General features: G+C 34.3%; 1 protein-coding gene across 1 annotated transcript in view; it reads right to left on the bottom strand.

Annotated features, from left to right (window-relative positions):
* ppfia2 (PTPRF interacting protein alpha 2) overlaps nt 1-14,661 on the bottom strand; it is a 168,257-nt gene that overhangs the window by 134,373 nt on the left and 19,223 nt on the right. The window lies entirely within an intron of this gene.

Here is a 14,661-nt window from a genome sequence, read left to right as displayed (position 1 = left end):
AGAGAAAACAGCTATTTCATCTCAGCTCTCAGCTGTTAACACTTTACCACTGGACAACCTCCAAGCATGTAGATCATTTTCATAAATGAAAATGAGCTGCCTGATTCCTGGGGTCACGTGGAATAACAATGCCTGATGTTTATTGAGTGTTTAGTCATCAAAGGATTTGGCTAAAGATGCTTTTGTACCCCTGTCCAGAGTGAGGAGTTAACAAAGAGGTAGCTGCAAAAGTGGAGATGGGATCCAAAAGACACATGCAAAAGAGAAAGGAGTTACAAACTGTATGTACAAAGTTTTTTTTTTAATTTAGGAAATTATATCAGGAATGATTAAATACTGTATATCTGGGTGCTGTCATCATTTTTAAACTCCATTTCTGTAAACTCTATTTCATAATTAAAATAAAAATTAAACTAAAATTAAAATTATAGCTTTTTAAATGGCTATTTGTTTAGGATTTAGGAATGGGAATAACCCACTGCAATCTGCATAGCACAATCTTGGCAGTTCATCATTTGTAGAACTGATGAAGACACTGATGAAGTGCTGATGAAGACAATACAAAAAAATGGAAAAAAACAGTAACATCCAGCTCATTCTTCACACTGATAACCAGTGGTTGTCATGTGGACACATTTTACAATGAGTATCTGAGTTGCACAAAGAAATAGAGGGACACTTGAATGAATACAAACTGTACCAACAGGAAAGTATCCAAAGACCAACTTTATTTTTGCAAAACTTGCATATTTGGTTAATACATTCAGCCTCCTGAAAGATCTGAACATCTTGTTGCTGTGCAATACTATCCGATAACAATCTCATACTAAGTGTTAAAGTCAAGGTTCAGAAAGAACCTCTATAGAAGTGTGGCACACTTAGTTGAATAGAGGAATTACCTAAACATTTCAGCTGCTCATATAATTCCTCAGTAATTCTGAGGATGGACTAACCCAAATCAAAGCAGTTTTGAAGTGTAACCTCACTGCTTTTGATACACAATTTAATACCTGCTTCAGGGACAGAGGAGGTGACAAGAATCTGAGGATCTGTCTACCTTTCTGTGAAGATATTCTGCCAAATTTAAAGTTCAGCTTCTACTGTAAGTGCAAGATCAACTCACCCTTTGATGGTTGTCTGAAGGTTAAAGGGATTATTAAGATTTGACAGGAGAAGCAATAATACTATAAAGAAGCAATATTACATCGTTTTACCACAATTTACGCCTACAAAACTGGATTCTCTTGCTTGACTGCCATAAAAATAAAATACAGATTACAGCAGTGGCCAGACCATAATATGCACGTCTCTTTATCCACCATTGGTTTTGCAGTAATGAACTGGCGGCAACATTCAATACCTCTTAGTAGTGTAGTAACAGACAAATAAGTACTAGAACCCGAGATGATGTCTGAGTAACTGAGTTTATTGCATGCAAGGAACAACAAGACCAAAGAATTGTTCGAAATATAGGTACAAAACCTCCAGTTTATATAGCAAATTTCACCCGCTTCTGACGCAAATTGTTACCGTAGTAATGGGGGGCCCCCTATGTTTGGACATTCCTAAGACCTTGAACACTTTTGATGGTCTGTTTTATCTTTCCTTAGTTAGGGGAGGTCTTTATCTTGCACTTGGAATTTCATATCAATTAACTCCCATCCTTGCCATAACTCAAAGACACCTAAACATGGAATGTCTTGTGTTACAAGAAGTCTTTGTGCAGAAAGAAATCAGTTAACCCCCTTTTCACATCTTATATCTTTCTTCAGTAGATAAGATCTTTAAAGAGTCAAAACTCTTATACAGTACAGTATGTATAGACATGGATATTAGACATAAAATAATGTGAACAAATGCATGTCTGTGGAGAAAATGAAACTACAAAGACAGCCACTCCCAACCTTAAAAACGGTTGCAAACCATTAGACTGTCTACAGTGTATGTATTATGAAAACCAACCAAATAAGGGGACAATGGCAAACCTATGATGAAAAGAGGAAGGAGGGGCGTAAAAAGAGATATTAACACAAGTGAGTTATAGCAGTCATCACATCGGTCAGCATCTTCCATAGACTGCAAAGGTTATCTGTTGCCTAGGGGTTAAGAATTTTTTACATGTCAATTAAATGAAAGTTAACAAGTGATAATCTAACTTAATGTGACAACATGATTTAACAGCAAAACAATTTAATTGCCAGTAATATGTTAACAGAAACTACCACCCACAACCCTGCCATTTCAATTAACTGAGAAGCCACTTCCATCAATGTTGTAGACTACAAGCTTTCAAAAGTCAGAACTTACCATACCTTTACAAATTGATTAAATTCAATTTGCTTTCACCTCCAAGTACTGCATACAATTATAATTTACTGAAAACACTGTTAATAATGTTCATTAATGGTGTTATGTTTATATCAAAACAAATATACTTTTAGAAATTGCCATACTGCCATTTGAAAATTATGGCATAATTTGTAAGGCTACACTAATATTTTTCCTCAAATTTCCAAAAGTCTAAGGTCCCAGTAAGATAAGCGCAGCATTATGTACAGAAGAAACCAACAGTTTGGAAGGAATATCAGAAATTCTTTCTTTTTTTAGAAATGACCAAGGGTTTCATTATGTCAAGCAGTATCCTGTAAAATACTCATGGATAAATAATTATCAGTACTGCAAAACAAAAATTCAAATTAAATCTGATATGATTAAAGAAATCTGATATGATTAATTTTTTTGTGTAAAAAGAAATGCTTCAGTTTTTTTCACTGCACGTCTCTTCCCTTCTACTATAAATATCTCAAAGAAATACCAGGTTTTGTGCTTTACTTGAGTGCCTTGAAAAGTATTCAGATCCTTCCTATGGTGTCTCATTTTGTGAATTCATAAAACAATACAGTACATACACATTTTTAACTGTAACAAAAGTTACAGTAAATGTCAAAAAGATAAAAAATGAAATATGTTTATTGTATTACTATTTGTTGGAATAACCTTTGGCAAGAATTACAGTTCCAAGTCTTTTTGGGAAAGTCTACCAACTTTGCATCCTAGCTTGGTGCAACTGTTGCCCATCCTTTTTGGTAGATTTGCTCAGGCTCTCTTACAGTATATTGCTTGGGGATGGATTATGGACAGCAGTTTTCAAGTCTTTCCACAGGTTCTCAATAGGATTCAAGCAGGACCTTGACTTGGCCATTCAAGGACATTTGCTTTCTGAATCCACTCCAGTTTAGCTTTGACACTATGCTCATGTGGCCTTATCATTGTGAAAGGTGACATTTTCTTCCAATTTTAAAAGCAGGTTTTACTGTATGATTTGCCTGTACTTTCCATCAATCCATTCTCCCCTCCAGTCTTGACAGTCTTTGCATTAAGACCACAATGTTCCAGTGTTGCTCCCTTTTCCTCCCACAGAACAAAGACATACCGGTAGGTTAATTGGTTTCTGGGAAAACTAGGCCTGGTGTGTGTGTTTGTGTCCTGCGATGGACTGGCATCCCATCAAGGGCGTATCCTATTTTGTGCCCGTTGCTTGCCAGGAGAAAAGATATCCAGTCAAAGGTGTCCCTCGAAATACCATATTGAATAAAACAGTAAGAAAATGGATGGAAGGATATGTGTTCCAATTATGTCTTGTCTGACTATGACTTCCAGAATCACTTAAATGCTTTCTTGCAAAATCCAGGTATGATTTCAGCTGTTTTTTTCAGTAATTGCTTCCTTGTTGACACTGTCATAAAGGCCAGCTTTAATTTGTGTACATTTTTTCCCATCTAAGTAATTAAACTCGGTGTTTATAAAGTCTCTCCCATAGTGGCATCCCTAGCCATTTTGCTCCTTCTCTGCCTGCTCACTTTGGAGGGAATGTCTAGGCAGAATACAAAACCTTCCACATCTTAATGGTTGAGATTTCCCATGCTCAAAGGGACTGTGTCTTTGGATTTTTTATAACCTAATTTAATTTAGGTTTGCCATAGCAAAAGGTTTGATTATTTATGCTATAATGACATTTTACATGCCAACAGCTATATCACCCTGCAGCTCTCTGGCTACCCACTGAAGCTCAGCAGGGTTGAGCCTGGTCAGTGAACCCTGTCTTGTGCTCGTTGCTTGCCGGGTAGGCTCCGGCTTCCTACAATACCGTACGGTATAAAGTGGTTTGGCAAATGACATGACATGACTTTTTCCATTTTTCTCACAAAACCATGTTTAGTCAGTTAATAGATATCAGCTGCCTGGAGGCGAGAGAGCAAATACTCTCTGTATATCGCCCACAGAAAGAAAAAGAGCTGACAATGGATTTATGAGTTCCTGGTGAGTGTTGTGGGTTTTGTGAACATTTTGTGAAATGTAAAGAGTCTCAGAGAGAAAGTGACCAGTTTGTATTAAAGAATCTGAGAGACTTTGTTTGGAGGTCTATATACAGGGTAGCTGTTCAAACCATGATAGAGAGGGAACTTCATGAAAAAGTAGTTAGTAGAAAAGCTTAGGCTTTTGTTTTGGTTGGTTGGTTGTTGTATTTTCAGTTATATTCCCCACACTTAAAATTAAAAGAAGAGGTGTTTTGAGCCTTATAGTTGAGATTTGTGTGTTTGTTGGACAGAACTCATGTATTTTAAAGATCCAGTTACAACCTACCCACCAGATCACAATATGAATATATTTAAATATAATTAATTAAGAGTATAATTTAATAAATTTAAAACAGACTTCCACTGGGTCAGAAAATGAAGCACTTGTCTTCTTACCTGTGTCCTTAACACAATCTCTGGTTAGAATCAGATCTTAGCCCTGAAAGTGTATTCGTGTTCTGTTTTAATCTGCTCAGGAAAATCCAAATCACAAAACAACTAAGTGATCAAGTCTTAATCTCCATAATATAGTAAGCTTGAAAAAATCTGAAAGCCCCTCAACAGCTCAAAAAACAATCTCAATTATTTCCTTTTTATGATAATACCTGAACTGACCTTGGGTAAATGCCTTTTTTTCTCAATTCAAGCCTTTTTCTGATTTATTCTTAAGATTTGCATAAACAGACTGACATTTATTCAGTTGTAAAATGTGAAAAAATATAAACATGAATTGCTGGTTATGGACAAGTGTTTGAGATAACAAGTATAGTTTCTGTACACTTCAGTGGTACTGAAATGGCTGAAGGGTGATGTCTACAAATACAGTAGGTGATAATTTGAAAAGTTCACAGCAAAGGAATGTAAAAAACGGAGGATAAATAAAATTAATGGACTAAGAAGGGTTTAACTGTAAAAATATACAACAGTACTGTATGTACAGTTTCTGCAAAATACTGCCAAACTCTGAAACAGTATGATTAAGGATCAAAAAGGAGAAACTATAACTAATTTCATTAAAATAGCTGAAACTAAGGGAGTCAGACACAAAGGACAGAAGAAAGCTGGAGATGAAAATTTTTTTTTTTCTTCAATGACCAAACAATTATATTTTCTCTGCGACAATTCCCACTTACATGTAACCAATCATACTATTGATTTTACAATGAGGAAAAAAACACCTGTATACCTACAGTATAATGTTTTCAGAAAATCTAGCAATTTTGGCTTTCTTCAGAGGGGGCTCCAATAAATGCAAAAGAACAATCAACTGAAGACCATTTTCTATTGTGATAAGAATTTGTTTGCCAGACAGCAGCTGTACACAATAATTTGATTTGTTTCCTAAGAAGAAAATTTCAAATTGCATTTTGAGAGTTTTAATGTTGCAGGGTAGGAGATGTTAGTACAGGCGAGAAAGATTGGGGATTGTTAGGAACTAATTTGTATACCAAAGTGTCACAGGAAAAGCTGAAAAGGTGATAATTGTAGGCAGGAAGGCTGATAACATGTAAGCAGCTACAGTATAGCACATCCAAAAAGGAACATCTTTCCACATCATACATTGTATACTCTACATATAATACTTAAAAATTTAGTTTAAACCAAGAACCTACAGCTTGTGTGACATGAGGAGCATTCTGCAGAAAGCCAGACTACCTCTGTGGTAAGACACTAAAGAAAAAACAAAAGGAACTCAAAGTGTATCAAGAGATCGAAGAATTGGAAAAACTGACATTCTGGGAGACATTCTGGGAAGACTGCACCCTGGATTGTCAGAGAAAGTACCTGCAGGGAAAGACTGATCTTAGGTGGTGAAAGGAAACAAGTTTTACTCACCAATCAATACCTCCCAGCATCACATCACTGAACAAATATGCCCCACTAAAAGACCTAATCAGATGAATCAGATGTGAGATCAAAGCCAGGACACTTCCATTGTTAACATGAAATCTCAAACTTCTTGACAATAACTACTACCAGTACTACTAAAAAAAGAGTGATATTTGTTGGAGACTCTGTTTTCTGAAATTTCTGAACATATGTCCAAGAAACTGTGAGATGAACAAGTAACAACAGTTATGGATACACACAGAGCATGAAGTTAATCATATTAATTCTCAAATTACAGGCAGTAGGCTTGCATGTGTTTGGAATGACAATTGGTTAATACATGGAAAACAGAGTAAAGATAAGGGATGAAAGTTCATTATCTTGAGGTGATCTAATCAGTGGATTACCACAGGAATCTGAATGAGGACCACTGATCTTTCTAATTTCTGTCTATGATCTAGATTTTGTTACATTTAGTAAACTAGTCAAGTTTTCAGATGATAGCAAATTAGTAAGATTAGGAAACACCATTGAAGAAGCATATGAAATTCAAAAGGATTGAAATAAAATTCAAGATAAGGCAAACACTTGAAAGATTACATTTATTGGAGTCAAGTGCAGTGTTTTACTTGCAGGTAGTAAAAATATAAACTATAAATACAAAATGTAAAACACTGAGGTAGGAGAGGCTACTAAATCTTAAAGACAATGAGGGGACTCAATAAAAAAAGCAAACAAAATGTTATGATATTTAGTCTAAACTGTAAAATTCAAATCAAGGAATGGTATGTTAAAATTGAATAATGCCCTGCTAAGACCTCATTTAGAACATCCTATATAATTTTGATCACTACATCTAAAAACATATACAGTACAAAAGATACTGCTGATCTCGAATTAGTCCAGAGAAGAGCACCCAGATGCATTTCAGAATTTAAAGATAAAGAACTGAAACTTTTTAATCTTGAACAGAGAAAATCCAGAGGATTCAAGTGGAAACTACTGTATGTTGAAGTGCAATTAAAACTGAGAAAAGGAGGCTCTTCTTTATGCACATATTTGTAGTACTACAGAAAAAGCTGTCAATATCCTGGTTTTCGTCAAGGAAGCTGGATGAAGTCATTGGATCAATAAACTACTAACTACCAAATGGGCTACATAGGATGAATAGCCTCCATTTGTTTCCAACCATTCTTATGTTCTTATATTCTGAAGTTACCCAGGTCTTTATGTTCTAATAGCTGCAGCATGTGGGGTAAAAGCCGCAAAAATACAATTTTAACCCGCAATTTTGTCTGCCAAAAAAAAATTATGTTAAATGTGAGTGTTTTCTCTGAGCTGATTTGCCCTAAAGCAGTAAAAAGCTGACAACACAGACTAAATACCCTCATAAATAAAAACTTGTGTGAAAATGTGTGGCAATTCTAGCCTATAAATTAGACAAGCTCTTAGGAAGGTACTTAAAATCAGCGTACATTTGCATATATTCTAGGAGTCCCCTAAACCAAGACTTTTCTGGACAGATTTACTTGGGGCACTGTAGAATATCTTATAAAGGGTAAATTACTTTCAATTTGAGGTTTTATATCTTGGCAAGCTGGATTTTCACTTGAGGGGGTACTGATGAATATCTGTTTGGAAATCTTTTATTTGCAGTTAAAAAGAGGACTGGATAACAAGAAAGTGGCTTCCTCCAGATATACCAACAATTAATAACTGGACTAAGATAATTAATTAAATCTATATAATGGAAAAACTAACATTTTCACTTTCAACGTATGCATCTTTCTTATTTTGAATGTACAGAATTTGGTAAGAACTAAGTTAAATAATTGTAAAATATTAAGGGAACAGATAAGAATTAACAGATAAGATAACTTCATTCTCATGTATGATGTCTATTTGCAAATCTGTATTGTAAAAGAATGGATGTGTAATGAAAAAATATTTTAAAAAATAAAAAGTGTAATATAAATAAAACATATACAATTTATGTACATTTAATAGTACCAGATACAGTATATATCAATATATTTAGATTTTAGTTTTTAAATATTCCCTCTGAGGCTGTCACTACATCTGAAAGGGAACTACACCATGTCAGTCAATACAGAACATCTCAGGACAGGACTACCTGATTTCAAATCAAATGCTTCTTCACATAATCAAAGTACAAAGACAAATCTGGAGAAGTACCACACATACCACAAAATAAAAAAATGACATTCTCATTATTTATAAGAATATAAATTCTAATTATTTTTGTAATTTGATTTACATTTTTCAGTGTATTATTTAACTAATAGTCTAATACCAAATATACATTTCTCATATTTTTTTTCCACACTGGTTATAAGAATGCCCCGGGGCTTAAGGACTTAAATAAATTCTCCAAGGAAATGTATCTGATATGTAATTTTCTAGCTATAATCTCTAACATTATGAGCATGAGAATGATCATGTCCCGAAAGTTTTACACAGGGGTGAGTTTGCAAAAAATTAAGCCTAATTGAGTATAATTAAATTCAGTTGATAAAACAACTTTAATATGCAGATTAATTCTATTCTGGGAAGATTTTTAAATTCACTCAAAGTGTCAATCATGAATGTTACATCATAGACAATATAAGATCAATGTCATTTGGAGTAGCTTAAGTGAAGGTTTTATTGGCTCTGAAAACATGTATTTTCGATTACTCAAGAAAGTTCTTCCCCTTGAACTAATGATGTAGTGATGTAGAAGCTTTTCTGTGTCTCATTTCCTGGGAATGCCTTTTTTCCCCTGAACAATTAAAATGAAAGAAAATAGGATAGAGTAACATTTCAAGTGTGCTAAGTGTATTTGGAATTTCACACAATTTAGTGAGAAGAGGTCTCTGAAACACATTTCACAAGAGACAATCAACTCATCATCAGGTTTCACATCATGAATCAAGCACTGGGACCTTGTTTGCTAAACTTCTTGCAAGCTCATCATGATGTAATAGCATTCTAGCAGGATCACACGTGTCTCCATACCACTCATGTAACAAAGACTTTCTTGCAAGTAGGGCTGGGCGATATGGCCAAAAACATTATCACGATAAAAATTTTCATATCAGTCGATATCGATAATTATCACGATAAATGTAAAATCATTATTTCTTTAAAGTTTAAAGGCAGATTTTTTCTCCTGAGTGAAAGTTAATTGTTAAATTAAACAACTCTTTATTTAAAGAATACAACAAACACTTTCCAAACAGCAGAAACATTAAACAAATCTGAGGTAGAGAGTATTCATGTCTTTTTTATGTCAAAATATGCATGAGTAAAATTTACAAAATAAATATCTTAATAGAAAAATTAAATACTGCAGTGTGATAAAACACACATAGAAGATGGCTCAGACAGACTGCAAAGTTTAAAGTGCTCTGTTTTATGTCTGATTGTAAAAAGCCAAAATATCTCCAAATTACCCATTATATCTCCATTTGCTTCAGTGTCGCTCATTTCTCCACTCTAACTACTATCCTGTCAGCCACCACCGTGTGGGTCAACAACACCACGTTAGCTGCCCGGTCTGCAACACGCACGCGCACTCGCGCAGTATTTTGTGCGCATGTGCATATCATGCGCAAAACATAAACATATATATCGAACATTTATCGAACATTTGTTAAAATTATATCGAGGAAAATTATATTGCGATAATTATCGTTATCGAATTATCGCCCAGCACTACTTGCAAGATACAAAAGTGACATTTATACCATGTATGGCTTTAATACCAGATTTGAGCTTAATTGAACATTTGTCGAATGACCTGAGAGAACATGAGGCAGCTACTGTATAGCTCATAGACCATTATGCAAGCAAATGATTTCAGGACCAAGAAGAAGAATAGGAAAGAATTCTACCAGACAGCATCTGTAACCTGGCAAAGAGCATGTGTGACAGATGTACAGCTTGTATTTTGTCCAACTGTAGCCATGTACTACTAGTCACTACTGTAATTTTCATAGTAGACCCCCTGTTGATTACAAATGTTAATCAGCACAATTCATTTACCATGGCCATCCCTTAAATGTTCATGCATCTGCTACAAAAAAAGAGTATTTTCCTGATAACAACTTTGTGGATTCTTTGCAGTTATAAGTGATAACTTGTATGTTTCTTATGGTGCTCAGCATATTTCAAATTAAGATTTCAATTTTGGATACATAAACTGGATAAAATGGGAAAATTATAAAACTTATAGTACTTTGATTAAACAATATGTCTCTGGCTAGGACCCCAAACTGTGTCTCAAACTTTAGTGAGAGATTGACACCTACAGTACAACTCCTTGACCCAGTGATTAAATAGTGAAAAATTAGAAATGACAGCCTTTTATGCTTGCATCTTAGTGCATGACTAATCAACAAAAGCTAATAATATTTCTATACAATTCTTGTTTTCTCTTAGAAGTGTTTATTTCTATGAATTCTAATGGCATTGAAAGAAGAAATCTATTGCCTTCATCTATAGGAAATATAGCAATGAAAACAGATTTTGAAGTCAAACGTTTCTTTGATATACAGTACAGTAGGAGATGCATTATTATTTATTTGCACATTTAAAATAACATGGGAAGTAATCCTAAAAAAGGACATAATTACAAGAATTAAGATTAAAAGCAACAGCAAAAATTGGCAAAGGCTAGAACACTTCACTACCACTTTACAGAACGTTAACAGACATACTGTATCCCTCAGTGTACGAAGGTATTGTGTTCCTATAAAACTTCATAATGTCTTGCATAAGGAAAGTCCCATTAATTTACAAAAAAAAAGCTTCCAATGTGTTTCAGAGTCTTAAAAATCGCACAATATTACTCACTGCTACCTTAAAAGGTATTGACTCTGAAAATAAAATTACATTCCATTGTTTAGAATAGTTAATTAGCCCACTTAATGTACTTAGTCTAGTAGTCAACAAGACAAAATACCTACAAATTAACTGTTCTACACAGCACAGCTAAGTTCATAGCAATTCAAATGGCTTTCAGCCACTTAAATTTTCTTTCACTATATATAACATTTACAGCCAATGGGAATGTTTTCTTTATTTCTCCATATTTATAACACCTGAAGCACTGGCAACATGTTTTGCTGACATGATATTAAAAATAAATAGGATATTCAAAGATAAATCTCACTATGTAAGACTGACCAAACAGTAACAGCCTTGGATATACAGTAGCAAAAAATGGCTTCATACAGTCAAAGACAAACAATAAAATAAAATTCATATAACATTAAACAATCATAACCACCATTAAATCCAAATTTTTTTAAAGTAGAAAACTCCAAAAGCATCTATTGTATCCAGCTTTTTTAGGAATAATTCCAATTTTTTTCTACATATGTACTTTCTAATATTCTGTGCCAGTACTCTGTATTTTCTTTGTCAGCTTTGAAGTTTTGCCCCATGAATATTTTAAATACCAACATGTCATACAGTAAAAGATACCTCTATCTCTTAGTTTTTGTTGTCACCTCTCAGTTGTATATTTGAAGCCTTCAATGGATTAATTATTTACCTGATAAGAAGTTACTGGTATTAAAGTTCTAGCTTTGAAATTATAAACCACACAGCATGCTGAAATCTTCATTTCTGGACATAAGGTATACAGATACAGCCATGTAGAATGCATGCCAAATTCACATCAGCAGAAAGCACACTATGGTATACTACAGTCCTGTCTGGCTTACCACTTTCAGCCCTTCAAAGCTCAAAACAGATCAATAGGTGGCTCTTGTGGCTTTAGATGTTACAGAAACAGTAGCTTCGTTTAATTATTTTTCTTAGTCTAATTATTGTATTTCTTGAATATAATATATGTTTATGTTTTATACAAACATTTTAAATACATAGCCTAGCTACCATTTTAAAATGTAACATGGCTGTACAGTAGTTCAGGTGGGTAGCTGTGTCAGCATGCGTAGGCTCCAAAGGAACAAGTAAAAGGTTTATTCCATGCTGAAAAGAAAAGAAAGAAAACACAATGCTTCGGCTGTGGAGCCTTCTTCAGGTGTAAGGTACAGAACAATACTGTACAGTAGTTTGTTTTGTGAAAAGGGAACATACTGTACCATGAAAGGAGCCTGGATTGGACTTCAATTTTTTAATGTGACTGGTTTCACAGAAATTCTCAGAAAACAAGGAATTTCATGGAGTGACCATAAACTAATCAAAACACCTGAAATTGTTAATATTGCAATTTGCTATTATATTGTTGAGGTATGCACTGACTGAAACATTTAAAATGTAAATATTTGCATTTAGATTTAGGCAGTCTGCAAGGACAGTGGCAATAGGGTATTTATGGATTTTACTTCATGAAAATTATTTAGCTCAATAAACTTTCCCTTACTCATTTTGACATTACTCCATCTGATACTGTACAGTATGTGGGATGTTAGGAAATGTAGTTTTTTGTCTTGGTATTTAGCACTTGCTGCTACCAAAAACCAAACAAGATATACTGTAATCGCAGAGGTGATTCACACTATTGTGCATCACCATTTGTAATGGTGAAGAAAATTTTTTATTCAAATTCAACATTCTCCATATCTACAATGCATTTTATGGAATGAACTGGGTTTTAAAAAAACAGCAGAGTGTTATTGAATATGGTCTGCAGCGTACACACACTCAACAAAGGAACAAAAGCTATCAGGAAGAAAAGTTTAGTTTGTTATTGATGGAGAAGTCCTGTACAAACTAGACACTGATCAAAAATTACCCTTCTCTTCCTGGGGAAAGTTCATTGCACTTCCCGCAGTCAGCCTACAGTACATCTACTGTACTGTAGGAACAATGGACAAGGTTCAGGAAACTAGCGCTGGGTTCATTTGCATCTGAAAAAACAGAAACTTGTAGAGAAAGACAAAGGGAAAATGCCTTGGACTGGTAAAAGATTTAAAGACTTACAGTAGGAATCTGAATGTTAGAAAGTGATTTTAAATTAAATGTAAGCATCATTGTTTTTATTAACCATGTTTCCATAGAGTTTGAGGAACAACCCACTCTGTAAACATATGTTAATAAAACAAATACTACAGCTTTGGTAAATTTCATTATATAAAACAGGCAGATATGTTGTTGCCTCGCAATGTGTTTGTACTTTGAAATAAGGGCGATCACCAGTTAGTGGAATACTCATTGTCTCATAAATTTACCACAGCTGGATCTGGTGGTAAATTAATTACTGTACTGTATATGTTCAATGAGTGTTTGCCTGGTTTCATGGTGCAAAATATTTGTTGGTAATTGGCACAAAATGTTTCATATGCTCTAACCCAGATTGTTAACTCTCCCCTTGTACTGCTTGCCTATGCTCAAAATCCAGCATTTCTCACATCTGTGCTTGGTTGATGCTTATTTCATTTGATTTAATAATTTGTGAAACAATAAAACAATTTAATTAAACACAATATCCGATTCAAAGTCATTTATAATAAATAAAACATACAGGCTGTGAAGATAAAAAGCATGTTTATGTTATTACACTGAAAATCAGGGCTCACGAGCATTTTTTTCAAAGATGAACCTCTGTAGTTTATGTACATTCACATGTAAAACCACATGAAAGCTCATTCTACAAAAAAACACTTCCCCATATCCTTTGAGCATAAGCATTGTCAATAAAATTCATCCCTTTTATTCCCAATGCATATTTATATGAATGTAACCATAAGACTTGCCATTTTAACGTTAAATTGGCCACATTAGAAAATATTTTCTTAAAAAAACATTCAATTAAAATTTTAAACTGAAAAACTATTCTAATGATTTATATAAAATAAATATGCAATTAAAAAAACTTGTATCAGCTACAATGAAACTTACAGTAGGCAAAAAAGTCATTTAAATAACTACTCGAAAGTTTTATTTTAATCTGGTCTCTTTTTTATTTTTTATGTTAATGTTTTAAAACGTGTTTTAAAATACTTTGTATTTTTTATAATTAAAATTATAAAAATAATATAATAATAATTCCTCAGACTTACTGTATATACAGTAGCACTTTTTTTGACACTCCATTTAAAGCACTTTACAGGTAATGTGGACTGCCCTGTACCACCAATGTACAGCCCCAACTGGATGATGCGACACCAGCCATAGTGAACCAGTACACTCACCCCACATCAGCTATCAGTGGGGAGGAGACCAGAGTGATGAAGCCAATTCATAAATGGGGATTATTAGAAAGCCATGATTGGTAAAGGCCAACTGAAAATTGACCGCCGGGGTAAACACCCCTACTCTTTTTGAGAAACACCCTGAAATTTTCCCGTCACTATACTAGGGCATTAGGACCCACACAGACTGCAGAATGAGTGGCCCCACTGGTCCGACTAACACCTCTTCCAGCAGCAACCTTAGTTTTTCCCAGGAGGTTTCCTATCCAGGTACTGACCAGGCTCATACTGTAACTGCTTTGTTGCAG

This window comes from Atractosteus spatula, chromosome 8 (genome assembly GCF_055471065.1).
Source record: "Atractosteus spatula isolate fAtrSpa1 chromosome 8, fAtrSpa1.hap1, whole genome shotgun sequence".
In the NCBI taxonomy this organism is placed as follows: domain Eukaryota; kingdom Metazoa; phylum Chordata; class Actinopteri; order Semionotiformes; family Lepisosteidae; genus Atractosteus; species Atractosteus spatula.
This window is presented reverse-complemented; position numbering and strand designations above follow the sequence as displayed.